Source organism: Oryzias latipes, chromosome 9 (genome assembly GCF_002234675.1).
Source record: "Oryzias latipes chromosome 9, ASM223467v1".
Classification (NCBI taxonomy): Eukaryota; Metazoa; Chordata; class Actinopteri; order Beloniformes; family Adrianichthyidae; genus Oryzias; species Oryzias latipes.
The window spans coordinates 20627258-20654962 of record NC_019867.2 but is presented as its reverse complement, the minus strand read 5'-3'; the positions used below and the strand labels follow the sequence as shown (position 1 = coordinate 20654962).

At 39.7% G+C, this 27705-nt stretch overlaps 1 protein-coding gene across 8 annotated transcripts in view; it reads left to right on the top strand.

Moving 5' to 3' along the window:
• Window positions 1-23151: 23151 nt before the first annotated feature.
• Window positions 23152-27705, top strand: part of fgfr1 (fibroblast growth factor receptor 1) — a 41783-nt gene continuing 37229 nt past the window's right edge. For 4 of the 8 annotated variants that reach the window (XM_011479081.2, XM_011479079.2, XM_011479080.2 and 1 more), the window contains 2 exon segments: window positions 23152-23450; window positions 23659-23787. The gene's annotated coding sequence lies outside the window, so the exon portion shown is untranslated. 8 annotated transcript variants of the gene reach the window in all.

The following is a 27705-nucleotide window of genomic DNA, read 5'->3' as shown; positions in this document are numbered from 1 at the left end:
AGAGCACCACTGATGCCATTTTTGCTTTGAGAATGTTGATGGAAAAGTACAGAGAAGGTCAGAAGGAGCTGCATTGTGTGTTCGTAGATTTAGAGAAGGCGTATGACAGGGTGCCGAGGGAGGAGCTGTGGTACTGTATGAGGTCGTCTGGAGTGGCAGAGAAGTATGTCAGAGTAGTTCAGGACATGTATGAGAGAAGTATGACGGTGGTGAGATGTGCTGTAGGTCAGACAGAGGAGTTCAAGGTGGAGGTGGGACTACACCAAGGATCAGCTTTGAGTCCTTTTTTGTTTGCTATGCTGATGGACAGGCTGACAGACGAGGTAAGACAGGAATCTCCCTGGACAATGATGTTTGCGGATGACATTGTAACTTGCAGTGAGAGTAGAGAGCAGGTGGAGGAACAGCTAGAGAGGTGGAGGTTTGCTCTGGAAAGAAGAGGTATGAAGGTCAGTCGTAGTAAGACAGAATACATGTGTCTGAACGAGAGGGATCAAGGTAGAAGCGTTAGGTTACAGGGGACTGAGGTGAAGAAGGTGCAGGAGTTTAAGTACTTGGGGTCAACAGTTCAGTGTGATGGGGATTGTGGAAAAGAGGTGAAGAGGCGAGTGCAGGCAGGTTGGAGCGGTTGGAGGAAAGTGTCAGGAGTGTTGTGTGACAGAAGAGTGCCAGCAAGACTCAAAGGAAAGGTGTACAAGACAGTGGTGAGACCAGCTCTGCTCTATGGGTTAGAGACGGTAGCAGTGAGACAGAGACAAGAGGCTGAGATGGAGGTAGCGGAGATGAAGATGTTGAGGTTCTCCTTAGGAGTGACCAGGTTAGACAGGATAAGGAACGAGTACATCAGAGGGACGGCTCACGTTGCCTGTGTTAGCGACAAAGTCAGAGAAGCCAGACTGAGATGGTTTGGACATGTTCAGAGGAGGGATAGTGGATATATTGGTAGAAGGATGTTGGAGATGGAGCTGCCTGGCCGGAGGGCAAGAGGACGGCCAAAGAGGAGATATATGGATGTCTTAACAGAGGACATGAAGTTGGCTAACGTTAGGGTAGAAGATGTTCATGATAGAGTGAGGTGGAAAAGGATGATTCGCTGTGGCGACCCCTGATGGGAAAAGCCGAAAGAGAAAGAAGAAGATTTGTACAGCTAATCAGTGTAAAACTGCATTGACAGATTTTTAAATTGTTAAATTTAAATTTTTATAAGCTTTTATTGTCTCAGCCAATTTTTTTGGTGGCTCCACTCTGCACTGGCCGTACCTTGGTCACATAAGCTACCAGGACAGTCTGTAAACAGATGACAGACCGGAAGTAGGGGCAGGCTTACTCTGCACCAATGGTGCTGTCCACAACTCAGAGGTGAATTTCTAATGATTTACTGCAGCTCTGAGAAGCTATGTCCTAGAAAAAGACACAGGGTTTTTATTTTGGGCAAAAAACCCCGCATAATCATAATTAAAAGACCACCGGGGAGACTTTTATAATAGATCAAAAGATAATTGGAGTGGGACTTTAAGCTTAAGTTCCTTGAGTTTGGAAAGTCATATCTAAAACATTTTTGTTTTCTCAATTGGAATAAGCCATGTTGATAGATTTTAAGATTCCACCCATATCATAGTCTCCATTGTGATTTAGCTGTTGGTAAGATGTGTCTTTTCCCCAACTGAGATCAATTCTATTACCTTTAAGGAAATCATTATGTTCCCCACTGAGCTCTGTTTTACTTTTCGGTCTTGAACTTTATCCCACACAGACAGTGGCATATCTCTGAAGGTCTTTGCAAGCATATGTGCCTGTCCTTCAGTCATTGTGTCTTCCTTGACCTTTATACATGAAGCCCAACTTGGTTGAATGTGGATCATGACATACAGACCTAAATTACATTTAGAGGTTTCTAAGGTCAGCCAGAAGCTTTTCAGATGTCCTCTGCGATGCTCCCCCCCCCCCCCCAGTCTCTTCCAGAGTCAGTGATATTTCTCATAGTTTCCTCTTGAGATGTCCCCATCAGTTTTTATGACAGTGAAACTTCTCAATGACATTTTACATCACAATCTGCATGTTGCATTTTTATTACATACATTGTTAACATGATTTCCTAAGGCTTAGTGCCTGTATTGTTAAAGTGTAATCAACCAACAGCATGTTATAAATTGAGACCATTACAGAAATGCATTGGGGAGTTAGCTTTATTTGTGAAGCTTTGGCACAATTTCAGTAAGAAAGATCTGATTCAGCTTCTTCACTCCACATGTCATTCATCAATTAGTCCTCACTCTCAGCCAATAGCTACTTTTCTCAAAGCCAATCAAATTCCTGCCTTTAAATTCATGGAAGTTCGTTTATCCACAATCCAGAAAATTAAGATCAAAATTGCATTCCTGAGTATTTATTTATTCAAATAGTTTTGAATCAGGAGCAGACGGAAAAGGGGTTATTTGTCACATATAGAATGCACTGGCTGGGCCACAAACAGCAACAGGGAGGGTGCTACGCCCACAATTTAGAGGCAAATTTTAATGAGCAACTGCCACCCTGCAGAAACCATGTCCTAGAAAACAACACAACTTTTTTAAATTTGGACTAAAAATGACATATTTCTAGTTAAAAGAAGATGAGAAATTTCACATGTACAATGTAGTTTGTGTCTAACCAGAATGCAAACAAGCAGTAAAGTGCAGGATATAAACATATAATAAAAAAAGTTAAATATGCATATAGATATGACATGAATATGAATACAATATACAGTATAATACTACTATAAACAGTTATGTGCAGATTTACAGGTGGGCTAAGTAGAAATGGACAGGTATAATGTATTTGCATTTGCAGATGGGTGTATTTACAGCATAGTTATTTAGTTGTATTTGCAATAATAAAGTGTCAGAAGTTGGGGGGTGGGGGGTCAGTAGAAGGCAGAATTTAGGGGGAAAAAACTGTTCCTCTGTCTTCTAGACTTGGAGACCCTGAAGCGTCTGCCTGAAGGCAGAAGAGAGAAGAATCTGTTGGCAGGGTGAGTGGAGTCCTTTAGAATACCGTGTGCTCAGCGCAGGCAGCGTTTCTAGCAGACCTCAATGGCTGGTGGTGGAGATTCTATGATTCGTTGGGCGGTTTTCACTACCTGCTAAAGAGACTTGCGTTCTTTGGTGGAGCAGTTGCCATACCAGACTGTCAAACAGTAGTGTGGAGGTTTTCGGCATTGTTATATTGTCATAATACTTTACTTCAGCATGAAATACAAAAATGGATGACTTTCTAATTGCTTTCAAGCATCAAGGAGAGAACCTGGTCCGAGCAGATAAGGAGAGGGGATAATCAGTCCCAACTGAAGCAGTGGAGCAGACACCTATGCGTTAGGAGCTCCTTGACAATTGTAAACAACTATGTAGTCACTATGGTGGTGACAATACTTCTATTCAGAGTAAGTGACTATGGGGAACGCAACACCGAGCTGCACGTGTAATTGAACAAGATGGTTACGCTGATGAACTAAGACTCATAGAGGCACGCCGTTCCTCTATCAGCAGGTGCCCGGCACACACTGGTCCATTCATATGCACATTCCTGTCTCTGCTCGCAGGTTCCTCCTGGCTACTCAGGACAGGGCCTGACACACACAAAGGGTCTTCAATCTGCCTCAGACAACAGCCAACATAAAGACCCGGAAAGTCACAACAGCATTATGTCTAAGCGCTGGCTGGGGGGGGGGGGGGGGGGGGGGTTAGCAGAGCTTGGGGGGCCCTGTGTAGAACAGGACTGCTGCTGATAGATGGATGAGGGCCGGACACAGGCAGCATAGTGGAAGGCCTAGCTGAGGTTTTGTGAATAAAGGAAGATATTTGTACTTGCTGAGTAACAATGGAATCCACACACAAAAAGCGAGGGCAATAAAACACCACAGTGAGGCGAAGAAGAAGCTACGAGGGAAATCATCATGCAAAGCAATGATATTGTTCACCCTGGGCATTGCAGGGTCGTGTTTGCTCTCATGTTGATGTGTGGTTGAGTTTGCCTTCACTTTGCTTTTGCATGAGGTATTCTTGGCTTTAACAGTATCCGGCAAATTTCCTTACACTGAAAAGAAAATGAGGAGTAATCAGAAATGCTCAGCCTCATCTTGAAACAGAGGGTGTTTAGCCTGGGCTTTTGTCAGCTGTGTGTTAGCAAAGGTTCAACTGATTTTGGAACCTTTATTGTTTTGGCTATTGTGTTAGATAATGACTGATTCACATGATCCTTTCCTTTGTAGATATTGGAGCGGTTTCAGAATTTTATCACAAGTAAAAAAAAAAGAAACATTAAAAAACAGCTGCTATGACTAATTATTAGTAAAAGACAAATACATCTTCACTTTACAGCCTTTTTGTCTAGCCTTGTCAATAAGCTCTGACGTACTGAGGGTTTCTAGAGCTACCGTGGCATCTGCACATCACAGGGAGCAGTTAATGATTGAGAAGGCCTGTTTTCAATGGTCCCATAGAGGTTTGCGTCATTCATTTTCTAATGTGGGGGGAGTCAACTTAACTGAAACAAAGATAAAAGTCTATCCTTCACCACAGCAACTAAAGACAAAGACTTTCGAGTCCTAAGGGGTCAAAAAGAAATTTCACACTTTTATGTACAAAATGAGTTGATTTCAAATTGAATGCTGCTACAGGTTTCTAAATGGTGAGAATTGAGGTGTTAATTATAGTGCAGCCTGTCTATTCTCAAAACAAAATAGGTTACTTTGCTAGCTCAGTTGGTTGGCTGTAGGACTGTCACGAAGGAAACTTGGGTTTGCTTTCCAGGTTGTGCAATGATCAAAAATATCCAGTGTTGGTCCTGAGACAAAATCCTTCACGCTGGTGCCAAACCGGGGCTATTTCCAGGAAGCATGTTTAAACTACCCAGACTTTAACCCTGAACTCTGGCTGAAATCTGCCTGAACTTGTTTACTCTGGGTATGTCGTTTCCAAAAGGCTGGATATGAATTAGCGTAATTATGCTCGACTTGGTAACCCTGGGTTAATGCACATGCATGGCAGGTAAATAAATACATTCTCAATGGATCGCCAATTTCCGGAGTCTCCATGGAAACGCATGGAGAAAAAAAGAGAGCACTATACTCCAGTGAGACGGAGTTGGAGATTTTAATGACGGCGTATGAAGATTATACGCCCATCAATTATTATCAATTGATTATATGGCTGCATCATCAAAAGAAATAGTTTCTGCTTGTAGAAAAAGAACGGACAAAGTAAACGCACGAGTTTCTATCTCATTTCTATTTTCCTTGTGACGCATATATCCAATTTTGCCAAAGTAAATGAATTACTTCCATTGGTAACAAGTAATTGAGTTAAATGTATTCAACCTAATTTCTTACGTTTATAAAATTTAATTAGTGTTTATACAACTCAAATGTACATATTTATCTTACTAAATGTCATATTAATCTGATTCAATTAAATGTTTTTCCATCTTAATTTATTGTTCTTCTTGAACTCTCATATGTCTAAGTTTGAGCCGGCAGATATACTCATTTTTATAAAAATAAAAAGAAAGAAATAATATACAAAACTTGATTTTATTACATGTATAACTCATTTTTCAAGATTGTCATTATGTTATTTGGCTGGACGGTGCTATATAACTTCATCATCCTCTCTCTCCCTCTCACTCATGGTGCAGAGACTTAAGCATAGTAGGACAAAATAAGTCGGCAAAACACAGTAAAACAGCTAAACAACTAAACACATTTGGTCAAAAACCCACACTTAAACCCAAATCCGTCCAGACAGGCAAAGGGAATGGTATCCCACAATCCCTTGCGGTGCCAATCTAACAGCGGCACCAAAGTTTCACCTACTTAATTGAATTAATTTGAATGAAATTAAAATAACTGTCTGATAACTACGTGTTATTTTTAAGCTGACTTAATTAAAATAATTATTTATCTTAACTGAAGCAAATAATTAAGTTTGATCAATGTAAAAAGTTTATCTTTCCAACATCCATACGTGGTCTTCTCACCCTCTCATGGTGGGAAAAGTATTATCTGAGCTTCTTCATCCACTAAATTATCTTCAAATGGACACGCCATGCTGCTTCACCTCACTGAAAACAAACTAACCTTCAACTAAACCTTCTCCAGACCAGGTTATGTTCAGAGCATGAGTTGCCATGGCAACTTGACATACCCTGAAACATACCTCCATTTCTGGAACCGAAAGCTGAGGTTATCAACTTCCTTAGCCTCAAACTTACCGTGGGAGCTAGCATAACCTGCTTTCTGGAATACCCCCTGGGTCTCCCTGTGCCTCCAAAATACAAGATAGTAATAAGAAGGGCATCAGGCATAAAAACCCTCTGCTACTACCCGTGCGAATCAGTGAAAGCTGATTTGCAGAATTGTCTGACGGGATAAGCCGAAAAGTGAAAAAAAGTTTGTTGCTGTTAGAATTTGGTCCTGTTTGTTGGATACAGATCTCCAGTCGCTGAAAAGATTGTGGTCCTTTTTGGCATATTCCTCCAAATATTTTCTGTTGGTAAAAAAGCTGAATGGCTGGCTGGTAAGTCAATTCACTACTTGAACTCCTCGATGATGAAGTCATTTGTTGTAATAGCTGCAGTTTGAGGTTTTGCATTGTCTTACTAAGCACACAAGGCCTTACTTGAAAAATAGTTTGTATCGAGGATAGCAGTTGCAGCTCTTAAATCCTCACATACCCATGATTGTTTATAGTTCTCCCCCTGTGAAGAATCCATGCCCAAACCATGTTTTGCATCCCCACACCAACAGGTATGCTATTTTTGTAGGTACATGTTCAAAATGCTCTGGACGGTCTTCTTCGTCTTTTGTGTCACATTTGCACTTGTCTCACCACAGAAACCTATCCCAGTTTGAAACCTGACCATTTGAAATTAGACTTGGTACACAGGAAATAACAATTGATGATGGTCAAGCTAAACTGTATTTACTCATTGTATTTCTTTCTGACATCATTCAGTAGAGCAATTGACACAATTATACTGTTGCAGTTTTGTCTGAGGACCCAGATCCCACAGGGATTTATAAAGGGTCTTTGTACAGAAATTTCTTAGGTTTTCTGATTTTTTTGGAAAATCTTGAACTGTGAATATGCCACTTTAAGCACAAAAACAAATAATAAAAAAACTTTATTGTTTTTTAGGACAGTTTCTGCAGACCAGCAATAGTTCATTAGACACTGGCTAAAAACGCGTCTTACATGCTTTTCTGTGTCTCCTTATGCAGCATGCGAGCTGCGCTGCTGTGACGTCACCCTAAAAGCTACCTTGTAAATCTCTTAACAGAATTCCCTTAAAAACAACATCATAACACCACAATGATGAGACACAGCAACTTATTCAAATGGGGTGAGATGAATGCAGGCTCATTAAAATGTGCTACATATTGCTTCTCACACTGTTTTCCCAACACTCTAGGAGGCTTTGTCCAAAATCCCACCTAATCCCTAACTACTAAAAACTATATAGTGCGGGACTAAGTATCGCCCTGGATTTTAAAAGCAATTCGGACACCGTGCTCATTAGTTTTTTCTTTTTCTTTTTAACGGTAGACATGACGTCATCGATTTCATAAAGTTAAAATCTCTTTGATACAAGCTTTTTGCAATGATCATTTATGAGTCCACTGTCTTTTGATGATGAATATGTTAATAGTTTATTTAAAAAATGCATTTAAATATATTTTTTTGGCAGAAATAGTTCAGACTCAATGCATTATGGTCTATTTTCGCCGATCTAGTGAGCATCGATGCACAGTGGTTTTTCACAGAGACTTCTGGGAAATTTCTTGGACACCCAATTTTGGAATTGTAGATTTGGACAGCACTACAAAAGCGCAAACACACTATAAAGTGCACTAAATAGTGAGTAGTGAAGAAATTCGGACACAACCTATAAACACTTAGCAGCATGCCTTCATACTCGACGTCTCCTCAGCGCTGCAGTTGCTAGCTTCCTCTGGGCTAAAGTACACACGGCACATTTCCTACCCAGTAACCGCCTTGCAGCATGTCTAAGCCGTACCAAAGTAACAAGTAAAAAGTGTTGTTCCCCATGTTTAAAACTGGTAATCGAAATTTAAAGTTCTGACCAATGACTGAAGAAATCTTTAGTCACATCATGGTTTTGTTCCAGCTTGATGCCAGTCTGAATGCAAACCAAATGCAACTCGATCCGGAACTAATTAAGAGGACTTGGTCTAGAATAAAGAATTTTTTCAGTCTGAATACACCCATTGTGTCTTTGTAAAAACAACCCTTGTAAAGATAGTTATTTGTTATACCAGAAATGAATGAACTTTACTAATTGCTTACTTTTGGAGTGTTTTTCTGTCTCTGTTTTTTGCGTTTTCTGCTGGACTGGGAGTTTTTTTGTCTTTTTTTTTTTCCTCCCCACTTTTGTTTGCAGATAAACAAACGCAGCCGTGCTCACTGATAAATTTGTGTCGATGCATCACAGCGTGTTTTTATCTGTATGGGCAAAACTTTGTTGAAAAGCCCACTGCGCTCAAACCCACTTTCTACTGAGAGCCGTGGGTCTTTCTATTGTCATGAAAAAGGACACTCAATCGCTAACTGTCCCTTGCTCCTGCCAAAGGAGAAAAATCAGTCCAAAAAAAGCCCACAGGTGTCGCAAGAAAGGGGCGAGTGCAAGGCGCCTCCCCAGGCGAACACAGTTGGAAATTTGGTAAATCTCTTCTCCTTGACAATGTCCTGCCATTTGCTTCTTGTGGATTTGATACACCCGTGTGGGGCATAAACATGAGTGTCACATAGGCACAAATGCATAATGTGTTTTTGTGTTTGCTGTGTGTTTCTGGGCCAGTAAAAGCTTAGCTGTGCTCCGTTAGCCTACCTGTGTGGGGTTGCCTTGAACTTTTCTGAACGTTCTGAAGCTGAACCTGAAAAACCTGAGTCAAATGTATCTAACACCTGACCTGCCATTTACTGAGGCAACACTTTCTTTTGATGTTGATAAAATTGAACTTATTCATGTACAGAAAACTGAAACATCTCTTGCCAAATGTTTGTCTGCTGCTAACACAAATGCAGACAAATCATCTTACTCATTTAAAGATGAAATTTCTGTTACTGACTTTCCCGCACTTGGTAAATTTTGGATGGAATGTTGTTCAGTAAGTCGTTGCATCGGAAATGTATTGTTTTCAGATTCTCAGCATAGCCCATGGTGGACAATCTGGTCATTTGGGTTACAGATAAATTGCCATTTCTTTCTGGCCAGGCCTAAAATCTGATGTCTCTAAATGTTGTCGTTCATGTCACATCTGTCAGATGAGTGGAAAAACCAAACCAGGTTATTCCATCTGTACCTTTACATCCTATTCCTGCCGTAGGAGAACTGTTTGAACACCTCATCATAGGGCAAATCAAAGGGTATCAGTACATTTTTGACTCTGATGTGTCCTGTAACACACTACCCAAAAGCAGTTCCCTTGTGCACACCTAGAACCAAAGCTATCATTAAAGCACTAGTTAATTTCTTTTCCACATTTAAGTTTTCCAAAATCTTATTCATTTCGATCAGGCTTCTGATTTCACTTCGAAGATTTTAGGTCAAGTTATCAAAACACTTTCCATTAGATATCAGATATCAAGTGCCTGTCATCCACACTATTAGAAAAAATTCTGCTTAGAATCTGGTGGAGAGTGGGATGAAACTCTGCTTTTTTTCTTGTTACAACTGAACAAAATGTGTGACTAAACAAAAAGTGGCCGGGATAGGCTCCGGCAGCCCCGTGACCCCGAAAGGTAAAAAAGGTTAAGAAAATGAATGACTAAACAAAATGTGTTGGACTGTGTTTGTTCTTCCAGGGAAAAGTTGCACAGAAAGCAGGTTGGGACAATGTGTTGTTCAAAAACATTTTGATGTTGGAGATAAAGTTCTCACTTATCTCACAGTTCTCCAGGCAAAGTTTAGTGGACCATATATAATTCAAGAGGAACTCAGTGAAACTGATTATGTTGTGAGCACTCCTGACAGACGTAGGACATCTCGAGTGTGTCATGTTAACATGTTAAAGCCTTATATTGACCATACTGTGGGAGTTGTTGCTTCTCTGTCCACTAAAGTTTCCCCATCTCAGTACAGACCAGAAAGTGATAGTCTTCGGCAGGTTGGATCATGTTCTCGACCGCAGAACTTCAAAAATATTGAATGATTTAGCATCTTACCGAATTCCTTTTTGGTAAGTCTGCACAGGAGGGCATTTCCAGGCTAATTCATATCCATATCTCTCTTTTTTCAGATATTCCCTCCTGTACTTCTGCTATATCCCATGATATTTGCCACAAGAACAGGCAGATGGCTGGATCCAAATGCAGCAGGTCTAATAGCTCAGCTAAAAGTCCACAAGGCTAAATCAGGGTCAGGCAGGGGTCAATAGCAAGCATGGGATCATATGAGGAGGGTCAGGACAGGCGGCAGGCAAAAAGAGCCAGTGACAGGCCAGGAGACAAGCTCAATTCCAAATACAATGCTCTGTAAGGAAGGCAGAGTGGCACTTCCCACTGAGCTTCACTCAGTGCTTAAGTATGCTGTGGTTGATGAATAAATGAAAGTTAGGTGTGCAGCATCCAGGAAGGGTGCGCCATGGTTGCTGGGAGTTGTAGTGTGGCTAGAACTCTGGGGATGGCTCCCGCCGGTGACCAGAGGGGGAGACAAAGTTCTGACTTCTGACAATATTGTTGTTGGCCAACATTTTGTTGGTGAACATTTTCCAAACAACATGCCTGCCGTGTAAACCCAACTAAACCAGCACAGCTTCAACAGAAAGTACCTGTTTACCTGTTTGAAACCACCTAGTTCCAGCACCTGGAGGACCACCTGTCTGCTTGTACCCAACCCTGACAAAAACATTTTTGCACAGATTTCAGAAAGATGAATCAAATCACAAAACCTGACTCATACCCTTTACCACGTATGGAAAATTGTGTTGACTGAGTTGGTTCAGCACGCTTTATTGCCAAGCTAGATCTGCTTAAAGGCTTTTCACAAGTTCTATTGACCCCCTGTGCAGCTGAAATATCTGCTTTCGTTACACCTGATCATTTTTTGTTGTACACGGTCATGCCTTTTGGTCTTAAAAACGCACCTCCAACATTTCAACATCCCATGCACAAGTTCTTTCTGGTGTAAAAATGAAGTGAAGTTTATCTTGATGATATTGTTGTTTATTAAAAATGTGACAGATTATTTGAGTGCGTAGGTAGAGTTTCACTCACCTTGAACTTAGCCTAATGTAATCTTGGTAAGGCTTCTGTAACCTAATTGGGGAAAGAAGTAGGCCAGAGCCAAAGTTGTCCCTTAACTGCAAAGGTTCAGCCCATCCTTGATTTTCCAGCCCCTCAGAACCACAATGAACTCTGTCGTTTCTTAGGAATGGCGGGGTACTACCAAGTTTTTTGCAGTAACTTTGCAGATGTTCTGGCTCCCTTAATTGGCCAGACTAGTGTTCTTAAACTGTTTGGTCACCTGAATGCCAGAATGCATTAAACTCTGTCAAAGCTCTTCTTTGCAGTGCCGCTGTCCTGGCTGCTCCTGACTTTGAGTGTCCCTTCAAGTTAAAGGTGGATGCCAGTGATTATGGAGCTGAAGCAGTTCTGCTGCAAGAGGATGAACATGGGGTTGAGCAACCCCTTTGTCATTTCTTAAAGAAGTGTACCATTCATCAAACACAGTACGGTACATTTGCGAAAGAAGCATTTTCTCTTTTGCTGGCACTCCAGCATTTAGAAGTTTACATTGGTCAGGGGGCAGACATTTTCTCTTAGGTTGGGGGGTGTTACAATTGAATTGGACCTGGTTGGATGGGGATCTTCAGTTTAGGATTTAAATACTGCCTCATCATTTGTTGAACACACACACAGCTGACACCAGCAGAGCTTTACTTTGTTTGTTTGTCCTTGTATTTTGCTTGTGTAGTTTTGTTTTTTCTGTAATAAATTTCCATCTTATTTTCAGCCTGGGTTTTGTTGTGACAGTTTTTAAGTCCTTGGGGTATTTAATTTGTTCCATTTACCTTTATGTTGCATCCTTTTACAAGCCCCTATAGACAGGAGTGTAACACCCAACCATTTTGTAATCTGCAGCGAGCGTTCAGATTTTAAATGATATCATTCACTGGACAAGTGTATGATTTCTCAATTTGAGCAATTGTTGTTGTGTCTCTGTGTTCTATTATATAATGTACATTTTTAGTTTTAATGAAGTTACTACATTTCCAAAATTTAGGTTATAAAACCAACCTTTTTTCTATTTCTTTTCACCTGCATGTGTTTCCTTTCAAGAACCTTACCTGATTTACACAGATTTTGCAACATAGAGCCGCCAGTATTGAACTTCCTCTCATAAATAACTAATCTCCTACCATCAATGGAAAATAAGCAACCAAATGCACAAACAATCATCACATGTTCTAAATTCTCCCAAAGGCTTTCATGTTCTAACTCCCTTTTTAATCTGCAACAGCTTTGTGTGAGTCTCAGGGGATTTCTTTTATCTTAAACACACACTCAGAAAAGAAAATACTTAAAAACGACTGACTTGAAACTGCTGCAGCATCAAAGATCTTTTGGATGGTCGTTGGATGCTTCAGCTGTAAGATGTGGCTGAAGGCTGCTTTCAAATTGAACTCTCACTGTTGGTTATTCTAATAAACACACTTGGTTTTTCACCAGCACATCTGCGGTTCTCATTTCCATCTGTACAATATTCAGCTGCTCTCTTTGATCCTTAAAGTTCAGTTGGGTAAAAAGTTTTGTGGATTAAGTTGGGGGGGGGGGGTGCTATTTCGGGATACAATAGTTTAAATGAGTGTCTAAAACAGTGAGAGATCAGCTTTTTTTTTTAAGAATTACATCTAAAATTTAAACAGCTGGCAGTTTTCTAAGAATATTTCCATGAATGAAAAAAAAGTAAAATTGTTTTTTTTTTGCTTTTTTTGAGCAAATGCTCGGGACTATATCTTCACTGGGTGTGGACACATCCTGAAGTTTTAGCTGGTTGTCTGGCAACCTCACATGGTTGATAAGACTGGGTGAAATGACTTCACCCAGTCAAAATAAATAAACAAATAAAGCATTACAGTTAAGCAGTTAACTCAAGCAGCTGCAAGCTGAACAACACTCAAAGAAAACAACTTTTAGCACTGCAGCAATTAGATTTCCTCTAATTAAGTTCTTTGGAAGTTGCATTAAACTTGCTGTAAAATCACATAAGCTCCTTTCACAGCATTTCCCCCATGCTGACTCGTTGCTAGCAAAAGTTTTAAAAAGGTGCACTTTTTTCAGCTGTCATTTGTAAATGTGGACCTGCCGCCATGTACTGACAGAGATGTTTCACAAAGAACAAAGAAATGACAGGAGAAAACGTTGTCAATATATCTACATTACTATGAATCAAGGCTCAGTCTGCAGTCTCAGGGTGTTTTCACAGCAGCATAGTTCAGAAGGCATGGCTCATTTGGGTGGAGAGTTGTTTACTTTAAAAATGAGCAAACCAAACCTCCTGGAAGCATCATACAGTCACAGCAGCTGGTTGTTTGGAGGCAGTATTGCCTGAAGGATGCACAGACCAGAGAGGAAAAAAAACATGAAGAAGAATATGAGTTAATTGCTCAAGACATCTGTCCATTTTAACACTGAGTACATTAGAAATTTTAAAAGTTTAAAGCTAAACCTAAACTGTGGTTGGATGCTGTGATCTCTCTTATTCCATTCTCTGGTGCAGACTCTAAAACGATATGGTTGTGCTTTAAGTTTGAAACTTGACAGGTATGTGGTATCAGTTGTACAACAATACACAGTTATTCAACAACAGAACCTGCCAGGTTTTTTCTTGTAAAAATAGAAAACTAATATTCAGATTCCATCAAAGAAATGTACAAACAAATATCACAAAGGAGTCCAACGTGTCAGGAGATAAAGTTGAGTATCTGCTGGAGTCAACCTAAACAAACTGCACAAACAATGGTTTCCCGTTGGTGACACAGACAAACTGGCACGTCTCTGTCACTGTAGTAACTGCACCTGGAGTAGCGAGCAATCAAACCCCTGTCCCATTTCTGTCATTACAATGTTCCCTTGTCTATCCTCATTTATCACAGCGGTTATGCTCCATAAATAACCCGCAAATTGGGATTATAGATGAATAAATCCACACTTTCTATGCTTGTCTGAGACAAACAATAACATTTTCACACTTCATTAGTGTTATAGAATGAAAACAAAGATCTGATTGCAGTGAAGAATAATGTGACTCTGGCAAGCTGTATGTGCTGCGTCTCTGTACAGAAGACACAACACTGAAGAGACTGATTGACAAGATCAACATCTAATCAGGTTGCAGAACTCAGTGCGCCATTTTGCAAAATCTGCTTAACGGCGAGACTGCGAAAAGTGAACCAGGGCACACTGCATTCCATTTGGATCATGTGATGGTGTGCTGTGAATAGGCTCATAACACAAGTGTCTTCTCCTCTTTACCGCACCAACCCAGTGCACCAACCAATGATATTCATTCATTTTCTATTCCGTTTATTCCCTTTCGGGGTCACGGGGCTGCCGGAGCCTATCCCGGCCACTTGTGGCCAAAGGCAGGGGATGCCCTGGACAGGTCGCCAGTCTGTTGCAGGGTAGAATGTCCACAATCACACACCCATTCACTCTCACTCACACCTAGGGACAATTTAAAGTTGCCAATTTACCTATGAAGCATGTTTTTGGGTGGTGGGAGGAAGCTGGAGTTCCTGGAGAGAACCCATGCATACACGGGGAGAACATGCAAACTCCACACAGAAAGGTCCCCCATTGATGTTGTTTTTCATGCCAGCCAGGACTTGAACCGGGGCCCTTCTTGCTGTGAGGCAAGAGCGCTAACCACTGCGCCACCGTGCAACCAATGATACATTTTTAAAAACTAGTTTGTATTTTATGCTTTTTTGCTTTTATGTCCTGCTAAAAATACTAAGCACTTGTGTCACGAGGGGGACCAAGCCAGGGTCTCATTGTCCTGGTCCCTAGCCCGGATAAATTCAGGGGGTTGTGCCATGAAGGGCTTCCGACGTAAAATCTTTGCCAAACCAAATATACAAATCAGACCTAAGATATCCATACTGAATTGGACGAGGCCTGGGTTAACAACAACCGCCATCAGGCCTGTTTACCGACAGGGGGCTGGTAGAAATTAGTCTACTGTTGGTCGAAGAAGGAGAGAAGGAAGGATGACGCTGAAGTTGGCTTCCGGTTCACAGCTTCCGATTCGCGAAGGCACTGAAGGAACATTCCGCTGCATTTTTCGCATTAAGATCACCTAAAACCGGGTCCTGTTCAAAAACCGCGGGAGCTTGACTGCTCAAACCTGGATTAAATTATGCATTAGATATTAAAGAACACATTAAACCGAGTTTCTGATTTGTGAAAACTTCCTCTGGTTTGTGAAAATGTGAAATAGATTGTTTTTTATCGCATTTTACGCCCAGAGTCCACATTAGACTAGGTCCTGTTCAAAAACCGCTGTACCTGGACTGCTCAAACCTGGATTTAATTATGCATTAGATACTAAAGAACACATTAAATACAGTTTCTGATTTTTGAAAACTTCCTCTGATTTGTGAAAATGAGAAGTAGATTGATTTTATCGCATTTTATGCACTGAGTCCACTTCAGACCAGGTCCTGTTCAAAAACCGCTGGACCTGGACTGCTTAAACCTGGATTAATAAAGCATTAGATACTAAAGAACACATTAAATACAGTTTCTGATTTGTGAAACCTTCATCTGATTTGTGAAATAAGTTGATTTTTATCGCTTTTTCTCAGACCAGGTCCTGTTCATGAAATTTGGGTGGAAATGTATTTTTTTATTCCTTAACACTTTTATTTTTTATACTGCATTGTACTATTGTATTTGCTCACACAGGTACGAGCCGGTGGCCCTAACATATCACCTGGGTGACCAAAATCACTTTGTTGCAATCCACAGACTTCTGCCCAGACAATGCACTACGATGCACTACAGGAATCCAAGAAGGCTAGACGAGGCAACATCAAAACATCAAAATCTCAACATACAAAAGAAACTGGGAAACAGATGTCAGATTGGACACATAGTTATGGTCACGGTTAGCATGTACCCCTGACTGAAATTTTGTTTTTTTGTTCAATATTTCTTGGTTTGTTTTCTGATTTACTTTAAAGTTCCTGTTATGGTGTTTTCCTTAAAGTTGTCCTTCCCTTGTCCCCATTATCCTTAAATTGCATAAAATTCGATGAAATTATACTATTTTACACAACGGTTTTTGAACAGGATCCGGTGTAGGTACCGGATGTTCTCGGTTTGCCGGATGTTCTCGGGGTCCTTCGGGGTCCTTCAAATGAGTTATATCACTAGAGGAGACATCACGTGGTTCCTCATGGGAGGAGAGCACCGCCATCTTGGTGAGGTCAAGTTTTGAAGACCAAACCACTTTTATTACATTTAATAAAGAGCTCTGTTTTTGCTTTCAATCACTTCATTATATGAAAAAGAAGAATGGCTTGAAATTGCTTAGTTTTGTTCAGAAATACAAACTTCACGAGTACCCCTAACTTAACTAGTATTAGACTACTTAGATTTTTTCTATGTTCCTTTATTTTATTTTACTTATGTTTTTATTTATTTGTGTGTTATGTTCATTGTTTCTTTTTTTCCCCTCTATTCTTTATTTTCTATGTCAATATGTTATATTTGGCAATGGTGACTGATCTTCGAGGCAATATTGATTACATCGTTATTGTTCGTTGTTAACGTTAATGTCATTGTTAATGTATGATACCGCAATTGTCAATAAAGTTTTTAGAAAAACTTAGCGACGTTAACTCATTGGTCGTGGCAACTTACAGCCAATCAAATAGTGTGACGTCATCATTGGTCGAAGGACCCCGAAAGACCCCGAGAACATCCGGCAACCCGAGAACATCCGGTACCCACACCGGTCTGAAGTGGACTCAGTGCGTAAAATGCGATAAAAAATCAACCTATTTCACATTTTCACAAATCAGAGGAAGTTTTCACAAATCAGAAACTGTATTTAATGTGTTCTCTACCATCTAACGCATAATTTAAGTCAGGTTTGAGCAGTCTAGGTCCTGCGGTTTTTGAACAGGACCTGGTCTGAAATGGACTCAGTGCAAAAATGCGATAAAATCAATCTACTTCTCATTTTCACAAATCAGAAGAAGTTTTCACAAATCAGAAACTGTATTTAATGTGTTTTTTAGTATCTAACGCATAATTTAAGTCAGGTTTGAGCAGTCTAGGTCCTGCGGTTTTTGTACAAGACCTGGTCTGAAGTGGACTTAGTGCGTAAAATGCGATTAAAAATCAACCTATTTGACATTTTCACAAATCAGAGGAAGGTTTCACAAATCAGAAACTGTGTTTTATGTGTTCTTTACTATCTTAATTATAATTTAATCCAGGTTTAAGCAGTCCAGGTCCTGCGGTTTTTGAACAGGACCTGGTCTGAAGTGGACTCAATGCGTAAAATGCGATAAAAAATCAACCTATTTCACATTTTCACAAATCAGAGGAAGTTTTCACAAATCAGAAACTGTATTTAATGTGTTCTCTACCATCTAACGCATAATTTAAGTCAGGTTTGAGCAGTGTAGGTCCTGCGGTTTTTGAACAGGACCTGGTCTGAAGTGGACTCAGTGCGTAAAATGTGATAAACATCAACCTATTTGACAATTTCACAAATCAGAGGAAGATTTCACAAATCAGAAACTGTGTTAAATGTGTTTTTTACTATCTAAATTATTATTTAATCCAGGTTCGAGCAGTCCAGGTCCTGCGGTTTTTGAACAGGACCTGGTCTGAAGTGGACTCAGTGCGTAAAATGTGATAAAAATCAACCTATTTGACATTTTCACAAATCATAGGAAGGTTTCACAAATCAGAAACTGTGTTAAATGTGTTTTTTACTATCTAAATTATTATTTAATCCAGGTTTGAGCAGTCCAGGTCCAGCGGTTTTTGAACAGGACCTGGTCTGAAGTGGACTCAGTGCATAAAATGCGATAAAATCAATCTACTTCTCATTTTCACAAATCAGAGGAAGGTTTCACAAATCAGAAACTGTATTTAATGTGTTCTTTAGTATCTAATGCATAATTTAATCCAGGTTTGAGCAGTCCAGGTCCAGCGGTTTTTGAACAGGACCTGGTCTAAGGTGGACTCAGTGCGTAAAATGCGATAAAAATCAACCTATTTGACATTTTCACAAATCAGAGGAAGGTTTCACAAATCAGAAACTGTGTTTAATGTGTTCTTTAGTATGTAATGCATAATTTAATCCAGGTTTAAGCAGTCCAGGTCCAGCGGTTTTTGAACAGGACCCGGTTTTAGGGTGGTCTTAGTGCGAAAAATGCAGCGGAATGTTTCTTTAGTGCCCTCGCAAATCGGAAGCTGTGAATCAGAAGCTAACTTCAGCGTCATGAAGGACGGCGTGTTTATAGGAAGAGAGAGAAGAGGAAAGTCTTGAATGTTGGACTGAGAGTAAGGACTTTGAATGCTAGATCGATGAGAGGAAAAGGTATATTTGACATGATGAAGAGGAGGAAGATATACACTGTGTGTCCAGGAGACTAGGTGGAGAGGTAGCAAGGTTAGAAGTTTAGGAGCAGGGTTCAAATTGTTTTATCATAGTGGAGATGGGAAGAGAAATGGAGCAAGAATTAACTTAAAGTAAAAGTTTGTTTTGAGTGTTGCAGAGGTAAAAGGAGTGTCAGATAGAGTGATAAGTCTAAAAATAGAACTCGAAAGTGTAATGGTTAATGTTGTATTGTGTTGTATAATGTTGAAAAAAGAAGAAGGGCACAGCATCCCTCCGCCGCAAGGGTTGGCCCTTAAAAAAACTACTTTGAACAACCTTACCCCTCCAAATGCCCCTACGATTGGAGGGCAAGGGAGAAGCCACAGGGATAGGGGAAGATTTCGGCAATGGTGTGTCATCAGGAAAGAAAGTTGATAAGGAGGCCTGGTGGTGAAATGAGGAGGTGCAGGAGTGTATATTAAGGAGTAAGAGGTTAGCTAAGAAAAGGGTGAGACACTGAGAGGAATGAGGAGAGTAGACAGGAGTACAGGGAGATGCAGCATGAGGTGTAACTAGAGGTGTCAAAAGCCAAACAAGGGCCAATGATGACTTTTATGCTAGGTTGGTTGGTAAAGAGGGAGAAACTGACCTATATAGATTAGCAAGGTAGAGAGACCGAGAAGGGAAGGACATGCAGCAGGTTATGGTAATTAAGGATTGTTGTTGTAATGTATTGACAGGTTTCTGCTGTGTAATGGAAAGATGGAGAAAATACTTTGAGGAGTTGACAAAAGAAGCAAATGATGGAGAACAAAGGATAAAAGAGGTAACTGTTGTGGAGAAGGGAGTAACAAACCTTAGAAAGGGTGAAGTGAGGGGGGCATTGAAGAGGATGAAGAGTGCACTTGTGGAGGTATGGAAGTGTCTAGGAGAGATGGCAGTGGACTTTTTGACTGGGTTGTTGAGAAATGGAGTTGAATGATGATTTGTCATTTTATAAGAATAAGGGAGATGTGCAGAGTATAGAGGAATAAAGCTGATGAGCCATACAATGAAGTTATAGGAAAGAGTTGAAGCTAGACTAAGAGCAGAAGCGAACATTTGTGAGCAGCAGTGTGGTTTCATGCCAAGAAAGAGCACTACTAATGCAATATTTGCTTTGGGGATGTTGATAGACGAGTACAGAGAAGATCAGAGAGAGATACACTGTGTCTTTGTAGATCTGGAGAAAGCCTATGATAGAGAAGAGAAGAACTTTGGTTAATGTAATTGTATGAGGAAGTCTGGAGTGACAGAGAAGTATGTTCGAGCAGTGCATGTATAAGGGCTGTAAGACAGTGGTGAGGGCTGCTTTAGAGGTGACAGAGAATTTAAGTGGAGGTGGGATTACATCAGGGATCAGCTCTGAGCCCCGTCCTATTTGCGGTAGTGACGGACAGGCTGACAGATGAGGTTAGACAGGAATCACCATGATGTTTGCAGATGATATTGTAGCAAGAGAAGGGAACAGGTGGAGGAGAATCTGGAGAGGTGGAGGTTTGGCCTGAAAAGGAGAGGGAGGATGTCAGCTGCAGTAAGATGGAGTACATGTGTGTGAATGAGAGGGACCCAAGTTGAAGAGTGAAGCTACAGGGAAGAGAGATAAAGAAGGTGGAGGATTTGAAGTATCTACGGTCAACAATGCAGAGTAATGGAGGCTGATGTTTTGGAGTGACTGGGATGGAGAGGATCAGGAATGAGTACATTAGAGGGACAGCACATGTTAGAAGTTTTGAAGAAAAAGTCAGACAAGCCAGAGTGAGATGGTTTGGACATGTCCAGAGGAGAGACAGTGAATATAGTGGTAGAAGAATGCTGAGTCTAGAGCTGCCAGGCAAGAGGTCTAGAAAAAGACCAAAGATGAGGTTTATGGATGCAGTGAACAAAGACACAAAGGAACCTCTTGTTAGAGTAGAGCAGTGCTTCTTAAATATTTTTTGCCTTTTTCCCTAGGAAAAAGAAAATGTGTCGCGCCCCCTCTAACACAGATTTTTTTCCAAGCACTGAGCTGCTGTCACCCCCGCCCCCCGTTAAATTTGCGACCCGGACAATTGCCCGTATTACCTGTGCCTAAAACCGCCACTACTGCGCGCCCCCCCTGGCATCGCATCCCCACTATTTGAGGAGCACTGGAGTAGAAGATGCAGAAGACAGGGTTAGATGGAGAAAGCTGATTTGTTGTAGCGACCCCAAGGGAAAAGCCGAAAGGAAAGGAAGATGCGTCTTTGCACCGGTGCATGGTTCAGTTCTGTTTATATTATTGCTGGGCTGCACCAGACTTCATTTGCAACAAAAGCAAAACCCTCAAATACAGGCAGATAAAAGTTTTCCAGCTTGGTTTTTCAGAATTCAAGTGAAAAATGTCTATTCTGCTGTGATAGTGATGTTGTTTATCAGTACAAAACCCTTGATAATTATATGATTGCCACAAAAACAAAAAGGAAAGCATGTAATTCAGCACCATGTGCTTTCGGATATACCTGCTTAGATTTATAATTCAGATATGCTACAACTTAATAAATTGCAGAATACATATATCATGATAACACCACATTTCTTTTTTTCTAAACTAGAGCTGAATTCTTGACTTGCCTCACATGTTGCTCTGGAGACACTTCATCAAACTGTACACAGCTCCTGAGCCACCAAAGGCTCTAAACAACTGCAACCCATATGGATTAGCAATCCCAGACTTCTAGCAGACAGTGATGCAGAAAGCCAGTGCAGTGTTCCTATTTTGAAAAAGAAATAAAACATCTAAAAAACATCATCTCTTGAGAGTAAAACAGCAGAACAATTAGCAATTTAATGTGTATGTCAAAAACTAATGTGTTTGTAAGTATTTTGGAATACAGAAAAGTTGACAATTTAAATGTGTTTTATTTTCCTTTTCTACACTTTGTCAGGAACCTCTGCTATAAACCTGATTTGCGCTTAGTAAAACAAATTACAAACCAGTGTTTGCTATTAATCTATCAGCGAATGCAGCTTCTTAGAACTAAAAATAAACTATTTAAGAAATGTGAAATTCAAATAAGAGTAAAGACTAAAGCAAGTTCAAGTTTGTGACTGCTGGTAACACAATCCAGCCTTATCACTGCATGCAGGATGAAAGGCTGACACATGCCATGACATAAATCAGTCTGTCAATCAATCCATTCTTTCATCTAACTGTGAGGCTGAGCTTCATGTGTCCCTGCAGCTTCAGTTGTCACTCATTTGTCAACTGTGACAGGAAATCAAAGGAAATATGAGCTCATCACATGAGTTATGCGTTTGATGAGGCAGAGCAAATTTTGCGTTTGTGCTGACCTTGCAGGCACATTTGAATTTCCACTGCTCTTTGTAACTGTTCCAATTCTGTACACCAAACAATTGAACTCATTTATGTATGCTTTGAATGGAAAGCTGATGAAAGTGGTTGCTTTCTTTGGGAACATGGTTGTTTTTCTCATTTGATAATGCATACATCCAAGAATCAATTATGGTGGCATTTGTTCTGCTTTTGCGAGAGGGTCTTATTGATTCAAAAAAGAAGGAAAATATAATAGTTGAGTCATGAAAAGTCTCCCTTAGGTAAAATAAATTAACGTTTATCTCATATGCTCCACTCAAACAATCTATTTATATTTAAATTGTATTTGTATTACCGGTAATTGCAATGTCAACAAGATTTGATGTGAAGCAGTTTTTCTGCTTAAAAATTCCCTATTGTTTTTTAAGAAGAAGGCAGTTATTTTGTTTTTCTGACAGTTTTCCTGCATAGATCTCCATTCTGTGGAGTTTGGTGAGGTGCTGTGGATGGAAGGGGTGCCAGGTTTCCAAAAGGCTGCATGTCCCACGTCATGCTAAAAAGAACCAAGGAAATTCAGGAGTTCTCATTACAAAATAAAACACAATGTTTGTTCTTTTGTCAACTCAACAGCTGGATGTGTTAAATGCAATGAGCATAATCTTTAGTACATTCATACTAGCACCCCTGAAGATTATATAATATTTTTTAAATAATTTCTAACGTTAGATTTTTTTCAAGTTAAACTTTATATCAAATAAATTGGTTTCTACCAGATGTAAATAACCCTTAGCAAAAAATAAGTCTAAGTGAACTACATGTACTTAATCTATATGTTTACTCATATACTATCTAATGTAAATTTAAAATGTTGAAATTCAGTCTGAAGAAGACTTTAGCTGGTATACTTTATGCACTGCACGTGGAGGTATTGTTTTCAAACATTAAAAATGGTAAGGACTTTTAAGTACAGTGGAATGAAAGCCAACTTCTGCTTACTGTTTAATTATATGTTTAAATTGTGTGTTGTTTTCATTTGTAAAGTGTTCTTGGGAGCCTGGAAAGGCCCCTTAAAATTAATGGATTATTGATTTTATTACCATCAAACATTTTTATCCTGACTTTTATTTTGAAATTTTGAAGCGGAAGTGGTGCGTGCACTGGTTTTGACTTTGCAGCGGTGAGAAGAATGCAATACTCTATATAGAGGGAGGCACGGATTGACTTGGTCTCTCGTTATCGTAACAGCATTTCGCCATTAGTAATGTTCAAAAATACTTTCCATGAACGGATATAATTTTTTCTTTCTTTTTTGTAAAAGCCGCAAGACCGAACAAAGTCGCTTCCGGTGGGTTTTGTTAGACTGAGTAAGTTAAAGAACTTTAGGACGCAGTTTCCAGAAACGCGGATTTCATCCTAGCGTGCGAAACGTGTTGGGGATAAAGGAATCATCAACACCAGCCCGGAGGCTGCTCTCGTTTTTCTTATTTGTTAGGTAAGATAATTAAAGCGGTCGCAGAAAACAAATGTAAGATCATATATTTAGTGCAGACTAACGCAAAACTACTAACTTTTAGCTGCTAGCTAATATTGATTTCCCTCGCGGCTTAGTAGTTTGGAATTTGTAGATTATGAGTGGGGTGAAATTCCTTCTCTCGCACGAGTTTGTCAGAAATATAATTTGACCTGTAAGCTGAACGCAGATAACTCGACTTCGTCAGCGGTGTGGATATACAGCTTTGGGGGACGTTTTCTCGAACCGAATCTCAGCTCAGGCAGGACTCGCTCTCATCTGACCAACACTGGCTGTTTCACTGCTCCCCGCCAGGAAGGTGAGCTCTCTCTGTTTTGTTCTTTCGCTCTTTGATTTAACTTTAGTTTACTGTTTGTGTAAGGGGATAGTTATGGTTTCTAAAAAAAAAAATCCACGTTCTGAAATAAAAATAAATAAACCTAAAGCGGTTTGGGGGGAGGGGGTAAAAATTAAATTCTGGAAATCCAGTCCTTTTTCCTAAATTAAGGCCATCACGAAGTGCATGTTCGGTCACATCAGATCATCAGATCAGGAAAATGAGAACATGATAAATTATGTGAGCTGAAAGCATACATTTTTTTAACTGTACAAATTGGCTTTTTATTTTATTTTAAATTGGTTTATCAACCTTCTTTTTGTTTGCCCTTTTGCCTAAAACGCATTCAAAATTGTTTTGAAAGTCAATATCTAATCCTCTAGCTGTTCCTCTTCTTTCCTTGCTTCTGACTAGCAGAAGAAAATACTTTAAAAATTATTATATGCATATATTTTTTAAAAACGTTATTATTTAAAGTGTCAGTTGGAGTCGACAAATATGCATCTGTCCTCAAGGCTCAATCTTAATGGGCAGGACTGATGTTTTGTAAAGCTGTAAATGCTATGTTATTAAAGAAAATGAAGAAGAATGCTGGTTTGAAGAAGCAGTATGTCTGCAGGGAGTTTACCAAAGGGAGAAAGGTTTTACCTGAGGCATATAATGAGAAGTGAAGGAAGAGTTTTGCCCTTTAATTTACCAGGCTGCTTCTTTGGCTTAGTTATTGTCACTTAAACTGTGTCTCTGGAAGTGTGGTGTCAAAAATGGATTTTCTTAAAGTTTCTTAAGGTTTAATTTCACTTATTTTCCGTGTGATAGATGTATTTTTCTCTGGTTGACAGTTGCACAGTTGATGATGCTTGGTAGAATCCCAACAGTTGGTGATCCCTGTTTTATGGGGAACAAACAAACACTGCGAGTGGTACTAAAAACACTCAGGGTTTAAGTGTCAAACAAATGGCGAAGTGTCAAATGGTTTGAAATTGATTGTCTTTACATTTTAGTGTAATCTCATGATATCCGATACCACATCATGACATGCTGTTGGCCAACTAATGCTTCAAGGTCTATGGTTGTGAAGAAAGAAAGGTGAAAGAAAAAAAGATGTTTTTTGCAGTCGCCTTGGGGAAATGGTCTGATGCCCCGCGGCCACTGAACTGCATCCATGTGCGGACTGGCCTGTTGCTGGCTGCAAACCCAGACTCAATTGGAAGGGGGTGATTTACAGCATTTGGCTGCTGAGGAATTTTATGCATGGATGGTGGTGAAGACTAATTATGGTGCAAGCCATGTTATGGGTTAGTACTGTAACCTTTGTTCCTGCATAATGAAGGAAGCTTAATGTGTCCCGCACATTGTTATTCGTTTTGTCTAACCTCTTTTTGGTTTGGCAGATCTTTGGAACATGTGTTCCTTTCCCTCCTTCAGACAAGTTGTATTTCACAACTATTTTGTAAAAACCAGAAGCAAAGATATCATATTAATATTTTTAAACCAGCATATTTCTTTTATTGGTCATGCATTATGAGTCAATGATGACTTTGCATAGTGTTTTTTTTATTTTAAAGAAGTTCACTACATTGGATGCATACAGCCATTGGAAATGTATAACTTTGGGTTGTAGATGTGGAAAGAAAATCCAAATTAGCCATCTTTTTAGGTTGCTCTAAATGATTATCTAGTTTAGTCATGCAGACAAGGGAGAAAGGACGATTTAACAAACGTTTGATATCTAAATCTACTCAACACTGTTGTCATTTAAATTGAAACGGCATGATGATTGATTATTAGCTCTGTATTATTTCATAATACAATTACATACACAAAAAACCCAACTACCACAAAATATTATAATTACTTCAAGCAGTAACCCACTTCTTCACTTAAATGTCAAACTGTTTTTCTAACTTTTATTCAAAAGCAAAATGTTATTTATATGAAAAGTTAAAGTACCTTTAAAAAAAAAGTTTAAAACTAGTTTTATTAGTTTTAAAAAACTAATGCAAAAAATGCTTAAACGATAAATTCAATATTCTAATATAAGAGTCATAACATTTTCTAAAGATAAATGTAAATAACATTTCTCGTTTTGTATTTATATTAATATTTTAGATACATTTATGGATCAATTGATTATTGACATGGTGCGTATACAAGGTCTTTCTACAATCTCTCCTGCTTTGATGATTGTGCAATATCTAGATAGTTAATTTGGAAGTAATTACTTCTAATATTATCAGGATGTCGTCAATGCTAAAGTAACTGCTGTGGGTGGACCAATTAATGAGAGAGCTAACAAATCTGCATAAAAACAACAAGGTGGGCTTGCATCAGTTACATCGGGCTCCTCTTATATATCCAGTTAGCTAAGTTAACACCTTGTTGCTTCAGCGGTTTCTTTTTCCTTTTTTTGCCATCACTGCAAATCTGCACGTGTACATCATTTTCATTCTGTGTACAACCTTTGGGTAATGTCTTCAATGTGTCTCAGCTTCCATTTTGACACTTTTTCACACATCATTAGAATTTATGAGAAACACATATTTCATGCAGAAAACGTGTTTAAAAATGAAGAAAAAAATGATTCAACATATTTTTGGCATTTTGAAATTCTCCCTACTTGTCTGTGGTTTGGGCTTTGGCCATAAGTGAGACATGTGTTCTCTACAAGCTTGACAGTTGACTGTTTATCTGGCGCTCCTCTCTAAGTGGAGTGTGACAAACTGTCCAGTCATACTTTAAAAGAAACTACTTCCTACTTTTTTCAAATATTGATGACGGGACCGGGTTGGATATGCTCTGCAGTTTCTTCTGTCCAACAGCAGAAGCTCTTTCTTGCAGGCTTCCCAAGCTGACTCACAGCTTACTAAACACAGATGACCGTGCTTCTTTATGCCCCTTAAACACCCCCTCTTCCCACCCACTCAGCTCTACTGCTGGAACACTAGACCATTCTTGGAAAGTGAAATTCAATTGGTTTTGAGGAGAACACAGCCACTGTTTTAGAGAGGAACACGCGTCAACAGGATTACCTGTCAAAGAAAACTTCTGCATCCTTTGTACCTGGGTCTTTGAAAAGGCTCATCAAGTGGAGTTTATTGAACTAAAGACAAATCCACTGATGTTTTGCAGATTAACCAATGTATTTTTTTTTCTGTTGATGTATGCAGATATTAGTTTGTGTCTTTGCAAGTAGCGGAACCAAGTGGTTGCTGAAGAATTATTGTGGGTTTGTGAACTAAAACCAACTGTTAGGTGATAGGTCTCTCACAGTGTGGAAATGATGGCCTGGGAGATCTCTACACGAGTGTCATGTAACAGTGTTTTCCTTTTCTGAGGCTATAATAAATCTTTCACCGGGGGTTGGGGTTGTCTCTTACAGCAAGTGTTAAACTTTGCAGCCAGATGCTGCTGAGGTGATGGTTCCAGCAGATGTACTGGTGGGGGCCACCCTTTCCTCAATTGTATTCATAGCAGTAAGCACAGTTGCTAAAGTGAAGCATTTGAACATTATGACAAACTCTTATCAGTATTTTTCTAGTAGATTTAGAGTTTAGTACCACAAAACAAAATCAAAAAGGAACAAGATATGTTCCACTTGCTTCTAATCCGAGCAGGTTTAGTGCCATGAAGTTTCTTATCTGCGTTTTGTGCTAGCAGGCCCCAATGCTGAAGTACTTCCCTTGAAACCCTGTAAACAAACAGAATAGTCTCTTCCTTTTGTCAGTTAAGGCTCAGCTCACATTGTTGTGCCTTGTTAATGTTGTCTAAAGTGTAAATCCTTTTAAACGGAGGAAACTTAGCGTTTTGCATCTAGCAGGGCTGTAGAGTGCGACAAATTTGGTTGTATATGTGACTGAATGGCGCACCTAAAAAAATCCATGGTTGCACTGGTGTCCCCAT